A 17411-nucleotide genomic window follows, 5' to 3' on the forward strand; every position below is an offset into this window, starting at 1 on the left:
TGATTGCCAGTTGGGCTTCTGGGTCGGGTGGGGACTTGGAGAACTTTTGTGTCTAATTATAGGATTGTAAATGCACCAATCAGCACTCTGTGTCTAGCTAAAGGATTGTAAACAGACCAATCAGCACAGCTGGACCAATCAGCACTCTGTAAAATGGACCAATCAGCACTCTGTAAAATGGATGAATCTGCGGTTTATAAAATGGACCAATCAGCAGGATGTGGGTGGGGCCAAATAAGGGAATAAAAGCTGGCCACCTGAGCCAGCAGCAGCAACCCACTGTGTAAGGGTGGTTCTTTTGCTCTTCACAATAAATGTGCTGCTCACTCTTTGGGTCCGCACTACCTTTATGAGCTGTGACACTCACCACGAAGGTTGTCGGCTTCGTTCCTGAAGTCAGGAAGACCATGAACCCACTGGAAGGAAAAAACAACTCTGGAAGCGCCACCTTTAAGAGCTGTAACACTCACCGCAAAGGTCTGCAGCATCACTCCTGAAGTCAGCAAGACCACAAACCCACCAGCAGGAAGAAACTCCAGACACACCTGAACATCTGAAGGAGCAAACTCTGGACACACTATCTTTAAGAACTGTAACACTGACCACAAGGGTCTGCCGCTTTATTCTTGAAGTCAGCAAGACCAAGAACCCACCGGAAGGAACCAATTCCGGACACAAAAGCATCTTACAAATATGCTTTTTACTCAGACTTATAATTTCATCTTTTTTTCCAGTAATCTGAACTCAGTCTTGAAGTCTTACAGTAACAGTTCAGAACCTTACCTCTTGAAACATGTTTCCTATTTTCTCATATGTATTCATAAACTATTATACGTATTTAGTATTTAGAGGAATCTCAGCATCAAGTTTGTTTCTCTGAAGATGTATGTCCTTTCAACTGATAATATATTCCTTATCCTTTTTCCACTGTCGAGTCCTAGGCTACATTTCCTATCACAACTTTGCTTTTTCACTGGTTATGTAGAATAAAGGGTAAGAGAAATAATCAGCATTAGTTTCTTGTTCACATCAGATGACAGGAAGACAGATGATATGGACATCAGCTTTCCCAAAAGGATTTTCCAAAGCTGTAATTATCAACACAAACTATGTTTCAAGAAATCAGGGGTAATATACTTTATGCTAAAAACAGAGGGTTTGTGAGAATAATGTTACAGCTTTCAATTTTCTCTGTTTAATTTTATCAACTTGGGAGACTTTTTGTTATCCTGGGACAGTTCATTTCATATAAAGCATGCTAACGTTATCTTTTTCATCGCGGATTGCAATAATGCTTTCAAAAACTTTCTCATTGATTCATTCCTGCTGTTACCTGTTTATAACCTTGGGATGAGCATTAGCAAATACTGATATCCAAGAGGTGAATATGTTGTGTTCCTGCTTGAAAAGTATTCTTAACTCCATAAATTACAGTAAAGAAAGTGAGTATCTGAGGCTCTACAAGTCTCATCAGAGCTACTGGTCATCAATTACTTATTACTTGTGAATAATTCTACATACATTACTGTGAATCTTGACAATAACTCAAGGTATATGTTATCCTCATTTTGAAAAATACTAAAGTTTACACAATGTAAAAACTTGCTCAGTATCACAAAATTTGTACAAGGTAGCACTAAGATTCAAAGCTTATATGCATAATGCGTTTTCTCTGTGGGAAACAATCTCTGTGATTAGTATCTATATTGATTATACATTAATCTCAATAGAGGGGAAAGTACTTGAAAAAATTTAACACCCTTTTATGATGAAACTTCTCAGCATCTTTTCATGTGCTTATTTGCCACATGTGTATCATCTTTGGTGAAGTGACCAGTGAACTTTTCTTTCGTTTATTGTTGAATTGGTCTTTTTTCTTACTATTGGGTTTTGAGAATTCTTTGTACCTTCTGAATATCAGTCCTTTGTCTAGTATGCCATTTGCAAATATTTTGTCCCAGACTATGGCTTGTTTTTTATTTTCTTCAAAGCATCTTTTAAGAACAAAACGTTTTTACTTGTGATGAAGTTTATCATTTTTTTGTGAATTGTGCTTTTAGTACTATATCTAAAAAACTTTGCCCAGTACAGAGTCACAAAAGCTTGATTGGATGTTTTCTTCTAGAAGTTTTAAGAGAAATGAAAGCATATGAGCATAGAAAGACTTGTATGCAAATATTCATAAATAGCTTTAATTGTAAAGCCCCAAAATTGAAAATAACCCAATGTCCATCAACATGTGAATAGGTAATCAAACTGTGAAGTATTCATGCAGTGGAATACCCTCAGCAATAAAAAGGAATGATCTACCAAAAAAGAGACTTTTGAGCAAAGGAGGACTAGAATGAAACATCTTCAGTTTGAGTAAGGAAATCTAGAAATATCTGTTGCTAATATCATTTTCAAGGCAATACCATTGCAGTAGCATGAAATACATAAAACATTTAGGGAAAATTTTAACAAAAGATGTGCAATACCTGTACACTGAAGACTGAAAACATTGCTGAGAAAAATTAAAGATGACTTGAGCTAATGGAGAAATATACCTCATTCATGGATCAGAAGACTCAATATTTTTAAACTGTCAATTGTCCCCAAATTGATTTATACACTCAAAACAATCTCAATCAACATCCTAGAGACTTTATTTTTGGTAGAAATTTAGCTGATTCTAAAATGTATATGGAAATTCAAAAGAACTTGATTATCCAAAAATATATATTTTCTTAATTGTAAGATTTTGTGCCAACTCATTTTAAAACTTATTTTAAAACTACAGTAATTAAGACAATGTGGTATTAACATAAGTAGAGACATAGATGACGGATGGATAGATGATAGATAGATAGATAGATAGATAGATAGATAGAATAAGATACAGAGTTCAAAAGATTCACATGTGTATGGCCAATTGATTTTGGATTCAAAAGAACTTGATTATCCAAAACTGTATATTTTTTTCACTGCAAGACTTTGCATCAACTTATTTGAAACCTTATTATAAAACTACGATAATTAAGACAGTGTGGTATTAGCATGAATAGAGACATAGAGAATAAATGCATGGATGGATAGATGGATGGATGGATGGATGGATGAATGGATGAATGGATGAATGAATGGATGGATAGGTAAGTAGATAGATAGATAGATAGATAGATAGATAGATAGATAGAATAAGATAGAGTCCAAAAATACATTCATACATGTACAGTCAATTGATTTTAGATTAGGTGCCAAAGTAATTCAAGGGAGAAAGGATAGTCATTTCAATTACTGGTCATGACCCTAACCTATAAAAGCTTGTGATTATTTACTACCTAGCAAACAGAAAAACAAACAAAATCCCTATAACCTCTTAACCCTGTCCCAGTAGGAAGAAGGTTGTGAAAACTGTGCATTCTGAAAGACAGCGTAGATTGAAACACCCACTTTAGATGCATCTAGGGAAAAGCAAATCTGAATGCTACAGGAGACAGTGAACAAGGGAATCTCTCATAGAGAGCAGGTGAGGATTCTGCAGAAAAGAGAATACGGAACACAGTGCCAATGGTGGTAGATCCATCATGAGCTGGGAAATACTGGAAAAAAAAAAAATCTCTGAGAACTAGACCTAGTCAATCAACATCCTGGTTATAGGGGGAAATAAAGAGACTTGAAAATGTGTAAAGCTATAAATGTTCATCTTGAGAGATATTACTTTGGAGGTAGAGAGAAGCAACTTAGAAAATAGAAGTGCCCATTAGAATAAGGGTAGCAAAGAGAAATAAGGACACGGCCAGCATAATTTAACTTCATACAGATATTAGCCAGAATCACAGAATCAAGTCTCTTCATTCCCTTGGAAAAAGTTCTATTTGTTAAAGAAACCGCACTTCACTGCATTAATAGAAGAGGATGAATAGGTACTAAGAAGCTTAGCAAACTAACCAAAATATTACCATTCATCCATTAAATCACTTGTTATTGTTGGTTCAGATAGTCAATTTAATATGCCATAAGAAGGAAACAGAAGAATATCAAAATACTTCAATTGATGAAAATTCCTGTCCCTCGCCTGCCAAAGAAAACTAACCACAAAGCAGAGGGAAATAGTAACTAAATATCAATATACAGGAAACGGGAGAACAATTTGTCAGCAAAATGGTAAAATAGGCATAACTTCTCATTCCCACCTCACAAAAACTTCAAAAATTAGCAGAAACTGTCCAAACCACTTTTGTCAGGACTATGGAAAACAACCAGAAGTTTATAGCCACCAAATGAATACTGAACCAATAAAAAAGTCACTTCAAAACAGTGGAGAGTTTTGTGATGATTTTACACGCCCTTGCCCCTCTCCCTCCCTGGCACTGGAGTGGTCATGGTCTTGAAGCAGGGGTAGTCTGCAGTCCCAGTGTGGGACCATTTTCCCTGGCTCTGGAGGGTGCAGAGCAGAACTTATTCGCAAATTATTTTCTTTTTTTAAAAAAAAATTTAAGTTCCGGGATACATGTGCAGAGCATGCAGGTTTGTTACATAGGTATACATGTGCCATGGTGGTTTGCTGCACCCATCAACCCATCATCTAGGTTTTGAGCCCCACGTGCATTAGGTATTTGTCCTAATGCTCTCCCTCTCCTTCCTCACCACCCACCGACAGGCCCCAGTGTGTGATGTTCCCCTCCCTGTGTCCATGTGTTCTCACTGTCAACTCCCACTTATGAGTACATGTAGTGTTTGGTTGTCTGGTCCTGTGTTAACTTTGCTGAGAATGATTGTTTCCAGCTTCATCCATGTCCCTGAAAAGGACATGATCTCATTCCTTTTTTTTTTTTTTGAGATGGAATCTTGCTCTGTCGCCCATGCAGAAGTGCAGTGGCGTGATCTCAGCTCACTACAATCTCCACCTCCCAGGTTAAAGGGATTCTTCTGCCTCAGCCTCCCAAGTAGCTGGGACTACAGGCACACGCCACCACACCCGGCTAATTTTTTTGTATTTTTTGTAGAGACAGGATTTCACCGTGTTGGTCAGGATGGTCTCAATCTCCTGACGTAGTGATCCACCCGCCTCAGCTTCCCAAAGTCCTGGGATTACAGGCGTGAGCCGCCACACCCGGCCGATTTCATTCCTTTTTATGGCTGCATAGTATTCCATGGTATATATGCACCACATTTTCTTTATCCAGTCTATCATTGATGGACATTTGGTTTGGTTCCATGTCTTTGCTATTGTAAAAAGTGCTGCGATGAACATACGTGTGCATGTGTCTTTATAGTAGAATGATGTGTATTCCTTTGGGTGTATGCCCAGTAATGGGAGTACAGGGTCAAATGGCATTTCTGATTCTAGATCCTTGAGGAATCACCAGTGTCTTCCACAGTGGTTGAACGAATTTACATTCCCACCAATAGTGTAAAAGCATTTTTTCCTATTTCTCCACAGCCTCGCCAGCATCTGTTGTTTCTTGACTTTTTAATAATCTCCATTCTGACTGGCATGAGATGGTAACTCATTATGGTTTCAATTTCCATTTCTCTAATGATCAGTGATGTTGAGCTTTTCTTCATGTATTTGTTGGCTGCATAAATGTCTTTTGAGAAGTGTCTGTCATATCCCTTGCCACTTTTTTATGGGGTTTTAGAATAGGTAGTTATTTTTATGTCAGTTTTATATGTTGTGCTTTTCAAGGAATTCATCCATTTCATTTAAATTGTTAACTATAGTAATACAATGGTATAAAGTTATTTGTATTATCAAAAAAAGAAAATTAGGCCAGGTGTGGTGGTTCACACCTGTAATCTCAGCACTTTGGGAGGCCAAGGTGGGCAGATCATCTGAAGTCAGGAGTTTGAGACCAGCCTGGCCAACCTGGTGAAACTCTGTCTTTACTAAAAATACAAAATTAGCTGGGTGTGGTGGCACACGCCTGTTGTCCCAGCTGCTTGAGAGGCTGAGGGAGGAGAATCGCTTGAACCCAGGAGGTGGAGGCTGCAGTGAGCCGAGATCATGCCACTGCACTCCAGCCTGGGTAAGACAGAGCAAGACTCCATCTAAAAAAAAAAAAAGAAAGAAAAAAAGAAAGTTATTTTGTTGCACCCAATCTCCTATTTATGAAACTCTTTCCAAAACCAGAAGAAAATTCATCTCACTAAAACATGAACAACTTGAAAGATTATAATTGAAGTCCATAGAAAAATATCATAAGTAAAAGACCATTTTCCACCATGCCCAGCTAATTTTTGTATTTTTAGTAGAGACGAGGTTTCACCATATTGGTCAATCTGCTCTCCAACTCCTGACCTCAAGTGATCCACCTGCCTCAGCCTCCCAAAGTGTTGGGATTAAAGGTGTGAGCCACTGCACCCAGCTGGATTTTTTAAAGTAAACATTTAAGAAACACTTACTTTTCAAGAGCTAATAGTGTGGAAAGTGTAAGGGAAATGGAGATTGGAAAAGAGAAAAATAGAAAAACAATCAAATGGAAATATAGATGAGAACTTGTCAGGGAGAAACAAGGGAATATCAATTCAAAACAATTATGAAAGCAGTCCACAAAGATAAAAAGCAAAACCACAGAAGAAATACTAAAAACTATCGTTCAAGAAAATTTCCTGAAATAAAAGAACACAAATCTACTCATTGAAAGCACCTGAAAAAACTGACCCCCTAATCACTAACACCAAGGAATACTCTAATAAACTACTTCACTTTAATAATAAAATGGGGCAAGGACATTTATATATGTAGATGAAAAAGACAAGTATTTCATAATAGAAAAAGTCTGATTGAGTGCAGACTTTGTAATAAGAAAGTCGTATGCTAGGAGAGCAAGTCAGATGTTTGAGATACTCATTGAAAGAAAAACACAAGCAAGGTTTTTACCTCCAGCCAAAATGACCTTCAAGATTAAAAGTCACAAAGGGCCAGGCGTGGTGGCTCACACCTGTAATCCCAGCACTTTGGGAGGCCGAGACAGGTGGATCACCTGAGGTCAGGAGTTTGAGACCAGCCTGGACAACATGGTGAAACCCCGTCTCTACTAATAGTACACAAAATTAGCCAGGCATGGTGGTGCATGCATGTAGTCCCAGCTACTCAGGAGGCTGAGGCAGGAGCATCACTTCAATCCGGGAGGCGGAGGTTACAGTGAGCCGAGATCATACCATTGCACTCCAGCCTGGGCAATGAGAGCAAAACTCTATTTAAAAAAAAAAAAAAGTCACAAAGACTCATGAACACAAGGAATATTGTTTCCATTAGCTCTTCCTGAAAAACATACAAATGAAAAAATTCCCATTAACTAAAAATTGATTGGCAGAGCTTGTGCGTAAGAATTAATGGTGGGCATCAACTATATGTGCCTCTAAAATTTGGGCTAAATGAAAGGTATCTGTGTGATAAAATATAACAATTGATACATATTTTAAAAATGCATAAATGTTTCTGTATCATGAATATAACAATAAATAGAATCAAGCAGAGTGGGGATATATCATGTGTGAGTCTTATGCTTGTATGTCGGTATGTGTATTTCCATTGACATGTAATTATAGAACAGTGTGGGAGAACTTCTGTAGCACATATTGGTCCTCTCAATAAACATAGAAAGGCTTAATTCTCTGACTAGGTGAAAAAAATGTTTTTCAGAGTGGCTAAAAAGCAAAATCCAACTCTCTGCCATACACAACTAAAGCAAACTGTATCACAGAGGTTAAAAATAAAAGAACGATCTTTATGTTCTCATGCTAGACCAATACTTGGCCTTTAGCAATGCGTTAAAAAATGTTTAAATCTTCTTACCAATTGATATGGCATTCAGCAGTGTCTGCCCGGTGTAAGTAGGTGCTCTTGTCCTGTTGCTCCCTGCAGGCACCTGTCTCTCCCCTGATGTTGGGTTAGGTGTTTGTCCAGTATTTGCCCAATCAGAGAACTGATAGGTTAAATAAAAGCTATTAATTTGCAGTTTGTCCAGGCTTTTCTTATGTGAAGAGGACACTCACCAGTTCTGTGTACCTCCGAGGGAAAGCTAAAGTTGGCATAACCAGTTTTACAAAAAGCAATGACCCAAAAATTCTACCTTTAGGTATATACCTGAGATACTTGCATCCACTTGTGCCAAGAGATACGTAAAATAATATTCAAATAAGTGATATTCACAAGAGTCAACAAACACTAAAAACAACCCATGTCTATTAGTAAACAAATGGAAAATATACAACATTCATATACCAGGTTATTGTGCACAAAGGAAAATGATGAATTGTAATTACATGCAACATGAGTGAAGTTTACAAACATAATATTGAGTGAAGCAGAAAGAAAAGAATGAATACTGGATAATTCCATTCATATAAAGTTCTAAAGTAGAAAAATCCAAATCACAATTTTAGAGGTGCATGTGTAGATAAAAAGATAAAAAAAGAACTTCTAGGGAACTGCTCAAATAACAATAAAAGCAATGGCTACTTTTTATAGAGGACAGAAGCTGGGAAGTAGCACATGGGAATGTATGGGTTATTATTACTTGACCTGGATAGGGTGATTTTGTGTGTATTTGCTTTAAATAATTCATTAAGCTCGACGTTTGAAATATTTCATATTTATTTGTGTGATCATGAAGGCAATACATGCTTTACGACTAACATTAAGAAAAATCCCACACCGTGACAAACGTGTTTTTTCTAACATTTATAATCCCAGTTAATTTCATTTGCTATAATCTACAAATATGCAATAAAAGTGTAAATACAAATGTTTATTCTAAATTAGGAATAGACACCACCCTCTTTCCTCCTACTCCACCTGTGGATCGTTACTCACCTGTATAAGAAGCTAGAACAAGTGTTCTGACTTTGGTGATTTATACGTGATTTCCTGTTTCACATGGCATGGGGTTGTATAATTACAAGAATAGTGTAAGGCTATTCATACTGTGATTATTCTTATTATGATTAATCCTTATTGTTATTAATCTTGTTCTTATTGTGATTATTCCTGTTGTCCTCCCCACCAAACACACTGTACGTGCCCACACACCGCCAGGACGAAAACATCCCGGTTCAGATTCTCAGCACTGCGTTTAAGAATAAAGTCTCGTAGTAACATTAGGCTTTTAGTTTTTTTTTTTTTTAATTTTATTTTTTACTTTTTGAGACAGTCTCACTCTGTCGCCCAGGCTGGAGTTCAGTGGCGTGATCTCAGCTCACTGCAACCTCCGCTTCCTGGGTTCAAGTGATTCTCCTGTCTCAGCCTCCCAAGTAGCTTGCATTACAAGCATGCACCACCACGCGCGGCTAATTGTTCTGTTTTTAGTAGAGACAGGGTTTCACCATGTTGGCGAGGCTGGTCCCAAACTCCTGACCTCAGGTGATCCGCTCGCCTTGGCCTCCCAAAGTGCTGGGATTACAGGCGTGAGCCACTGCACCTGACCACATTACACTTTTAAAAGGCTCAGGTGTTTTACATTGGGCAGGTGAACTGGCTAGTATTTGTACCCTCAATCATTGCTATGAACTCCACATAATAAGACTAGTTCATGAGGAATAAATCTGCCAAAACCATTAACTATATCATGGATACCAAAGAGATTGGGTTAGCAGGTCATATCTCCTTTTGTATTAACCTCCTTTATCCACCCCTCCAAGTATATAATTAAGTAAATAGAGCAATATTTTGGCGATTTCAAATGAAGTCTGTAAGATTATTCACTTGTCCTATTATCCTTTCTTAGGTAGTGTCTTAAAACACAAGAACCAAGGGATCCTTAACTGCTACATTCCCAGCAAGGACTGGGGAAAGGTGATGGTCGAAATCTTGCCCTTGTAACACTGCATGTTAAGAGAGCACTAAGGCTGGGGAGTATTTGGGATTCGGGCATTAGGAATGGGAGCCTGGCATTGTTGGGAGGAGCAGCAGCGTTCGGTTACTTTCCAAATACCCCTAGAGTTTAATTGCCTTGATTTCTTCCCCTAAATCCGACTATTAGTCCATGTCCATCAAGAGAATGGGAACAGAGAATGGACTCCTCTCACTTTCTCAATTCTCTGTTCTTCCGCCTTCTCACCTCCCCCTTCTGTGCCTTTTGTCCTCCAACACACACTTAATAGGAATGCGGGAGTGGAAGAGGCTCATCTGAGTTGGGGGCTGAAGGGGAGATTGCAATGGTAACTGCGTTTTTGTTGCTGTTGTTAACGCTGTTTGGCATTTTGGAGGAAGCTAAAGAGCAATTTGATTTAGAAGACTATTCCGTCAGTCAGATCACACCGGAACAAGTCTTCTCGACCTTTGCTAACCCAGAGAAAGTATCCAGTGACGATGAAAACGAGGTGCCATGAGATTCCCTCTCAAAAAAAAAAAAAAAAAAAGAGAAAGAGAAAAAAAGAAAAGAAAAAAAAGAAAGAAAGAAATGGCCTATACTGTGAGTCCTAATCAACTCATCTACTCGTCAAGCTGGACTGGTCTGAGTCATTCTTTGGTCTGCTGGCTCCTGCCCAGTTTGGGGCGGAGGATGTTCTATATAGTCCTGGATTTTTCCCCAACTAGGAAGAGAACTCTTTGTCCTGCAGTGTTCCTCTAGCGCCCTCTCCTGACAAAAGCTTAACTTCGGCGCTGGAGCAAGTCGTACCCGGCATCGCAGGGGACAGTGAATTTGGCCTGTGATCGAATCGAAACCTGCGATTCTAAACAGACACTGGACGCGAGAATTGGGGTTGGGCGGGCCAAGAGGAGCAAGCATTATAGAACTTGGGAGCATGAGAAATATACGGAGGTGGAAACGCCGGGGTGGTTAAGCGGGTAAAGGCAGCGGGCGCAGATGAAGCGGGCGGGCGGGGCGTCCCCCGCGCTGAACCGTCCGGGACAGAAGCCGCAGGGCGGCGCAAGCTGGAGAAGGGAACGCGAGGACAGCACGCGTGGCGCAGGGTCTGCCCCAGGACGGAATCTTTTGAGTGGCCTGTATGAGGTGTTTGCAGGACCCCGGGCCTTTTGGAAGTTGTCTGCTAAACCCCAGTAGACCCTGAGGAGCAGCGGCTCGTGAATCGTCTTAAACTTGTTATCAGCGGCTGAGCCTGCTGAAGGTGACCATGGCACACGAGGGAGAGAGGAGGCCGCGAGAGGCGGAGGACTGTGGGGTCGTCCAGGAGGGTCGATAGGCGAAGAACCTGAAGAGCATCCATAAAGGGTACCTAGGTGGGGCCCTTTCAGGGACTTGGGGCGTAAGGCAGGGCGCATGGGACGAGATGGGTGTGTGCATGGGTGTGTGCATGAACGAGGTGGGTGGGGCGGTGGGTCCCCTATCGGGCTGTAGGGGAAGCAGGGAAGAAGTAATGTTGGGCGGGTGGGGCAGCAGGTGGGCGCACTGGAGCTGCGGGATAACAGGTGGAACAAATTGGGGACTACACTCGTGGGCGCACGTGCGGCGGAGGGACTGAGGCGGCTCCTGCGTGCTCCCCTCGCGCACCGCCTACTGCTTCAACCGCACCTCTCGCTGCCCCCACCGCTAACTCCTACCGCTCCGCTTACTGCGCGCCCTCGGCCCTCGTGCAGCCAGCTCCCAGCCGAGTCCGCGCGAGGGCCAGGCTACAGACCTGCCCGCGGGCAGCTGGCGGTTGGGGAGGGCGTTGGGAGGAGGAGCCCCGCCCGAGTGGATGCGCGCTCTTCAGTGGCGGAGGCGGCGGCGAGGCCTGAGCGGTGAGTGCCCAGGAGTCCCGGCCAGTCCTCCTGCGGGCGTCCCCTGCGCTGGCCGCTGCTCCTTGACGCACTGGAGGCGGGCGCGCAGAGCCCAAAAGGGCGACCCCCCCCCCCAAACAAAACTCACGCATATAAATCTCCGGAGACTTTCTCATACCCCCCCCCCCCCCCCACCATACACACACACACACGCATAAATCAAATAGAAGCACTGTTTGGAATTTTATATTGGCTATGCAAAGTGCTTGAACGCACTGACTTTGGAGGCAAATGCCTTGTCCCTAGTCCTGACTAGTCCAGAATTTATTTGCTGTGACCTATGGCAAATTACTTGGTTTCTCTAAGCCTCCATTTCCTAAGGCTTGTATCTGAAAATAACTGTAAGAGGAAAGGATGCTATTGTATCCAACTCAGAGGGCGGTCCTGATACTTACATTGCAAGAACATGTTAAGTGTTGCATAAATGGCAGCAGGGGCTGTGGAAGTTCAGTGATGATAGGTGGTTTAATTTGTCTTAGTTTTCCTTTGTCGAAGCATAAATTCCACCAGAGAAAGTCACATATGCAAGGAATACTTTACGCAAAGATGTTGTCTTAGGGAAGGGGGACCAGAACTCAGTCTAAACTAACTCTGAAACAAAGTCGGGCAGGGTTTTTCAGCTTTAGGATGAGAGTAGAAAGGGGCTGGAGGGCTGTAGGAAGCATACTGAGTTGTTTGCTGAGTTTAAAAAGTTTTCCTCCGTGATTAGGCCAGCTGTGTTTGCTAATTGGCTCTCAGGGAGGTTATGCTCCTACCCTCCCATAGAAATTGGGAGATAGGGGGACTGTCTTCCTTGATGATTGCATTTCAAAGGAATGGCTCCCAGGTCCTTGACAAAGATTATTCTGGTTTGTAAAACTAGTAAGAGGCTATTAAAAGGAGTTACGTATATCTCAAGACAGAGAAATGATTTACAGTGAAAAGCTTTCTAAATAAAATGCTCCGTATTAGTCCATTTTCACGCTGCTGATAAAGACATACCCAAAACTGGGCAATTTACAAAAGAAAGAGGTTTATTGGACTTACAGTTCCACGTGGCTGGGGAGGCCTCAGAATCGTGGCGGAAGGCGAAAGGTAAATCTCACATGACAGCAGACAAGAGGGGAAAGCTTGTGCAGGGAAACTCCCCATTTTAAAACCATTGGATCTTATAAGACTTACTATCATGAGAACAGCACAGGAACGACCCATCTCCGTGATTCAGTCATCACCAACAGGGACCCTCCCATAACACGTGGGAATTATGGGAGCTACAAGATGAGATTTGGGTGTAGACACAGAGTCAAACCATGTCATGCTCTAAGAAAAGAGAGTTTTGGGCCTAGAGTCAGGAAAAAGCCTTTTCAAGTCAAGCCGAGGAGAACTTTAAGGCTGTCTTGGCTACCTCATTTTGTGCAAAGTAGGCAGAAAGTTTAAAAGGAAAGAAACATATATTTAAGTATAATTAAGAAAATTACAATGTCTCAGTTAAAGCAGTTCAGTGGTTTTTAGAAAAGGAGCTGAAATTAAATAGTATAAATTTAATTCTAATAATTCAGGGCTATGAACCATGTAATTGCTTAATTTTCAATAACTAATTGTTCTTTTGCAACTACAGTTTGGCAGGTTGCCCTAATAATTTTCAGGCATTTTAGGTTCATGCTCCTCCCAACCCTCCTTTCCCTAACAAGGGTTGCATCCAAGTTATCAGGGATAAGGGTGGAGGGTGTACATATTTAGGACCAGGATGTTGATGTGCATTTGTTCCTGGCCAGACTCTTTTGGAGTCAGAACTCTTCTGCTATAAATAAGATCCCCCAAATCTATTTTGGGAATAGTGAAAGGGATGGGATGATGCTGAGCAGCTGGACTTCGGCATTTCCTTATTGTGCATTATTTCCAATCCATTGTTTTACCCTGGAAAGGGTCAATTGAAAGAACTGGCCATTGTCTTTGTAGGTTTAAGTATTGCTCTGTCTTCCCTGAGACCAAAAAATAAAAGATTGAATGAGGGATGTTACTGAATCGAAAACTTATGGTTAATATTCCAAAACATTACCCACTAAAAGAGCAAGAGAAAAAAGTTAGTGGGAGAGTGTTTCGGATGATTCCTTCTTCACAGGTTTACCTGTTCCCCCATCTGAAGAGTTAATTAGAAAAACTATATAGGTACATTATATAAAGTTCAAACTCTATAGACATACAATTTGTAAAATGTGTAAGTCCCCCATTTTCCACCTCCTGAGGACATACTATCAACAGATCATCTACCGCTTTTCTTTTCTATACATGTACTACTTTTCTATGCATATATATTTTTCCAAACAATGTGTTTATATCATGTATAATGTTTTGCAATTTACTTTTTCTACCTTAACAATATATTATCCTCTCATGACAGTACATCTATATCTATCCCTTCTTTGTAATAGAGGAACAGGATTTTATTGAAGGTATTGGCATGATTTATGTAATCATTCTTTCTGTTTTCATTTGATCTTACTGTTTTCCAGTGTTATCATGAACATCTTTCTGCCTGAATCTTTGTTTTGCTATGGTTTTACTTTACGAATTTTGTTTCTAGGTTTGTTTGCTCTTTTTTTTTAATCTTTAAGACTTGGATCTGCTGCATAAATTCCTTTAAAGTTTGCAGACATGTATTGAATGTATTGATCAGCTGCGCTAAGGAGTAAGCACTTGATGTGAATCCCCTTTCTGTGAAAAATCCTTTAAGAATGGCATAATTGCAAAGTTGGAAGGCTGTGTGAATCATAAACTGATTTTACCCCATCACCACATCAGCCAAACACCTGCTCTGCCAGTTTGATTAAGATTAGTCATGTATTTCATGCCTGTAATCCCAGCACTTTGGGAGGCCAAGGCGGGTGAATCACCTGAGGTCAGGAGTTTGAGACCAGCCTCACCAACATGGTTAAACCCCATCTCTACTAAAAACACAAAAAATTAGCCAGGGGTGGTGGTGCACACCTGTAATCCCAGCTACTCGGGAGGTCGAGGCAGGAAAATCGCTTGAACCCGGGAGATGGTGGTTGCAGTGAGCCGAGATCATGCCATTGCACTCCAGCCTGGGTGACAAGAGCAAAACTTTGTCTCAAAAAAACCCAAAATTTACTCATGTATTCATTGAGATTTGCAGGGCCATGTCCTTTATATAAAACAATGCACAATGCACTAAGCTCCATGGTGTTTGAGACACAAAGGAGAACAAGATACCATCCCCACCATTGGGTAGTTTAAGATTATTGTCTGTATCCAGTATATAGCAATTGTAATGATTTCTAAATGTTTTTCTATTGAGATACAGTTCACATGAAATGAAGTGCTCAGATTTTGAGTGACAGTTTGATCAGTTTCAAAGAATGTGCACACCTAATCAAGACACAGAACATTTCTGTAACACCAGAAAATTCCCTCTTGCCCTTTCCTAATCAATCACAAACCCCTCTCCTATAACCATTGATGTAGTTTTTGCCTGTACCTTTATATGAATGGAATCATGCAGAAAATACTTTTTTGGGTATCTTACTTTGTCTTCCTTGTACCCCCTTGTGCAAATCCTCCCATCCCTAGACCTCGACAACTGCTGGTCTGTTTTCTGCCCTTGTAGTTTTGTATGAATTCTTTGTGTATTCTGTTTGCCTGGGCTGGAGTGCAGTAGCATGATCTTGGCTCACTGCAACCTCTGCCTCCCAGGTTCAAGCAATCCTCCCACCTTGGCCTCCTGAGTAGCTAGGATTATAGGCATGTGCCACCACACCTGGCTAATTTTTTTTTTTTTTTGTATTTTTTATCAGATATGTATTGTGAATACATATGTATTGTGAATAACATTCTTTATCAGATATGTATTATGAATATTTTCTTTCTCCACTTGCATTTCTGCTTCCTTAGCAGTGTCTTTACAAGAGTACATTTTTTATATTTTAATGGAATTTAATTTACCAATTTTTCCTTTATGGCCCATACCTTGGGTGTGCAAAGTAAGAAATCCCTAGCCACCTGAAGGTAACAGAGATTTTCTCCTATGTTTCTTCATTTCATTCATTGCTCCTGTTTTCTTTTAAATTTGTATACTTTTAGCTTTTTTCATTTAGGTCTGTGACCCATCTCGAGTTAATTTCTTGTGCCTAGTATGAGGTAAAGTTGGTGCTATTTTTTCCCCCCATAAAGATATTCAGTTATTTTTGGAAAGATAACTGAGTTTTGGAAAGACTTCCCTTTGTTCCTTTGGTACTTTTGTGGGGAAAAAAATTGACCATCTTAGTGTGGGTCTATTTCTGGATTCTGTTCAGTTTCACTGATATATGTATCTGTGTCTTCACCAATACCACACAGTTTTAATTACTGTAACTTTATATAATATATCTTGAAATCAGATAGTATAAGACCTCCAGTTTTGTTCTTTTCTAAAGTTGTTTTTGACTATTCTAGCACTAGAATTTCTATGCAGTTGCTTATTGGAACTTTGATGGGATTGTATTTATTTTCTTAAAGCCTCACCTACAATGTGTTGTAAAGCTTCTGAAATTTTGCCCATCTGAAAGTAAGTAATGACTTGTCGGTTTTAATTGACATTACTCTTGTTATGAGTGAATATGAAGATCTTTTGTTGTGTTTGAGGACTATTTTTCTTTGAACTGTTTTTTTTTTTTATTAACATTTTTTATTATACTTTAGTTCTGGGGTATATGTGCAGAACGTGCAGTTTTGTTACATAGGTATACACATGCCATGGTGGTTTGCTGCACCCATCAGCCCATCACCTACATTAGGTATTTCTCCTAATGCTGTCCCTCCCTTAGCGCCCCCCCTCCCCACCTCCTGACAGGCCCCAGTGTGTGATGTTCCCTTTGCTGTGTCCATGTGTTCTCCTTGTTCAGCTCCCACTTATGAGTGAGAACATGCGGTATTTGGTTTTCTGTTCTTGTGTTTGCTGAGAATAATGGTTTCCTGCTTCATCCATGTCCCTGCAAAGGACATGAACTCATCCTTTTTATGACTGCATAGTATTCCATGGTGTATATGTGCCACACTTTCTTTATCCAGTCTATCATTTGGGTTGGTTCCAAGTCTTTACTATTGTGAATGGTGCTGCAATTCCCATACATGTTCATGTATCTTTATAGTAGAATGATTTATGATCCTTTATGTATACACCCAGTAATGGGATTGCTGGGTCAAATGGTATTTCTAGTTCTAGATCCTTGAGGAATCACCACACTGTCTTCCACAATGGTTGAACTAATTTATACTTTCATCAGCAGTGTAAAAGCATCCCTATTTCTCCACATCCTCTCCAACATCTGTTGTTTCCAGACTTTTTAATGATCACCATTCTAACTGGTGTAAGATGGTATCTCATTGTGGTTTTGATTTGCATTTCTCTAATGACCAGTGATGAGCTTTTTTTTCATGTTTGTTGGCTACATAAATGTCTTCTTTTGAGAAGTGTCTGTTCATATCTGTCACCCACTTTTTGATGAGGAGAACATTTTTGCAATCTATCCATCTGACAAAGGGCTAATATCCAGAATCCACAAGGAACTTAAACAATTTTTTTTCATTTTTCTAATGGTTATCCCTCCCCCTTCAATGTATAGACATCTTCATATATATATATAGGAGAGATTAGCCCTTTATCTGTGATACATGTTATTTTCTCCCAGTTATTTATCTTTTGGCTTTGTGTTGACATTTACTT

At 40.2% G+C, this 17411-nt stretch overlaps 1 protein-coding gene across 1 annotated transcript in view; it reads left to right on the forward strand.

Annotated features, from left to right (window-relative positions):
* Nucleotides 1-10373: 10373 nt before the first annotated feature.
* The window catches only part of LOC140711659 (putative uncharacterized protein CRYM-AS1), a 37375-nt gene continuing 30337 nt past the window's right edge, over nt 10374-17411 (forward strand). Inside the window, exon 1 of the mRNA XM_073015224.1 lies at nt 10374-11170. The gene's annotated coding sequence lies outside the window, so the exon portion shown is untranslated. The remainder of the gene's footprint in view (nt 11171-17411) is intronic.

This window comes from Chlorocebus sabaeus, chromosome 5 (genome assembly GCF_047675955.1).
Source record: "Chlorocebus sabaeus isolate Y175 chromosome 5, mChlSab1.0.hap1, whole genome shotgun sequence".
Lineage (NCBI taxonomy): Eukaryota > Metazoa > Chordata > Mammalia > Primates > Cercopithecidae > Chlorocebus > Chlorocebus sabaeus.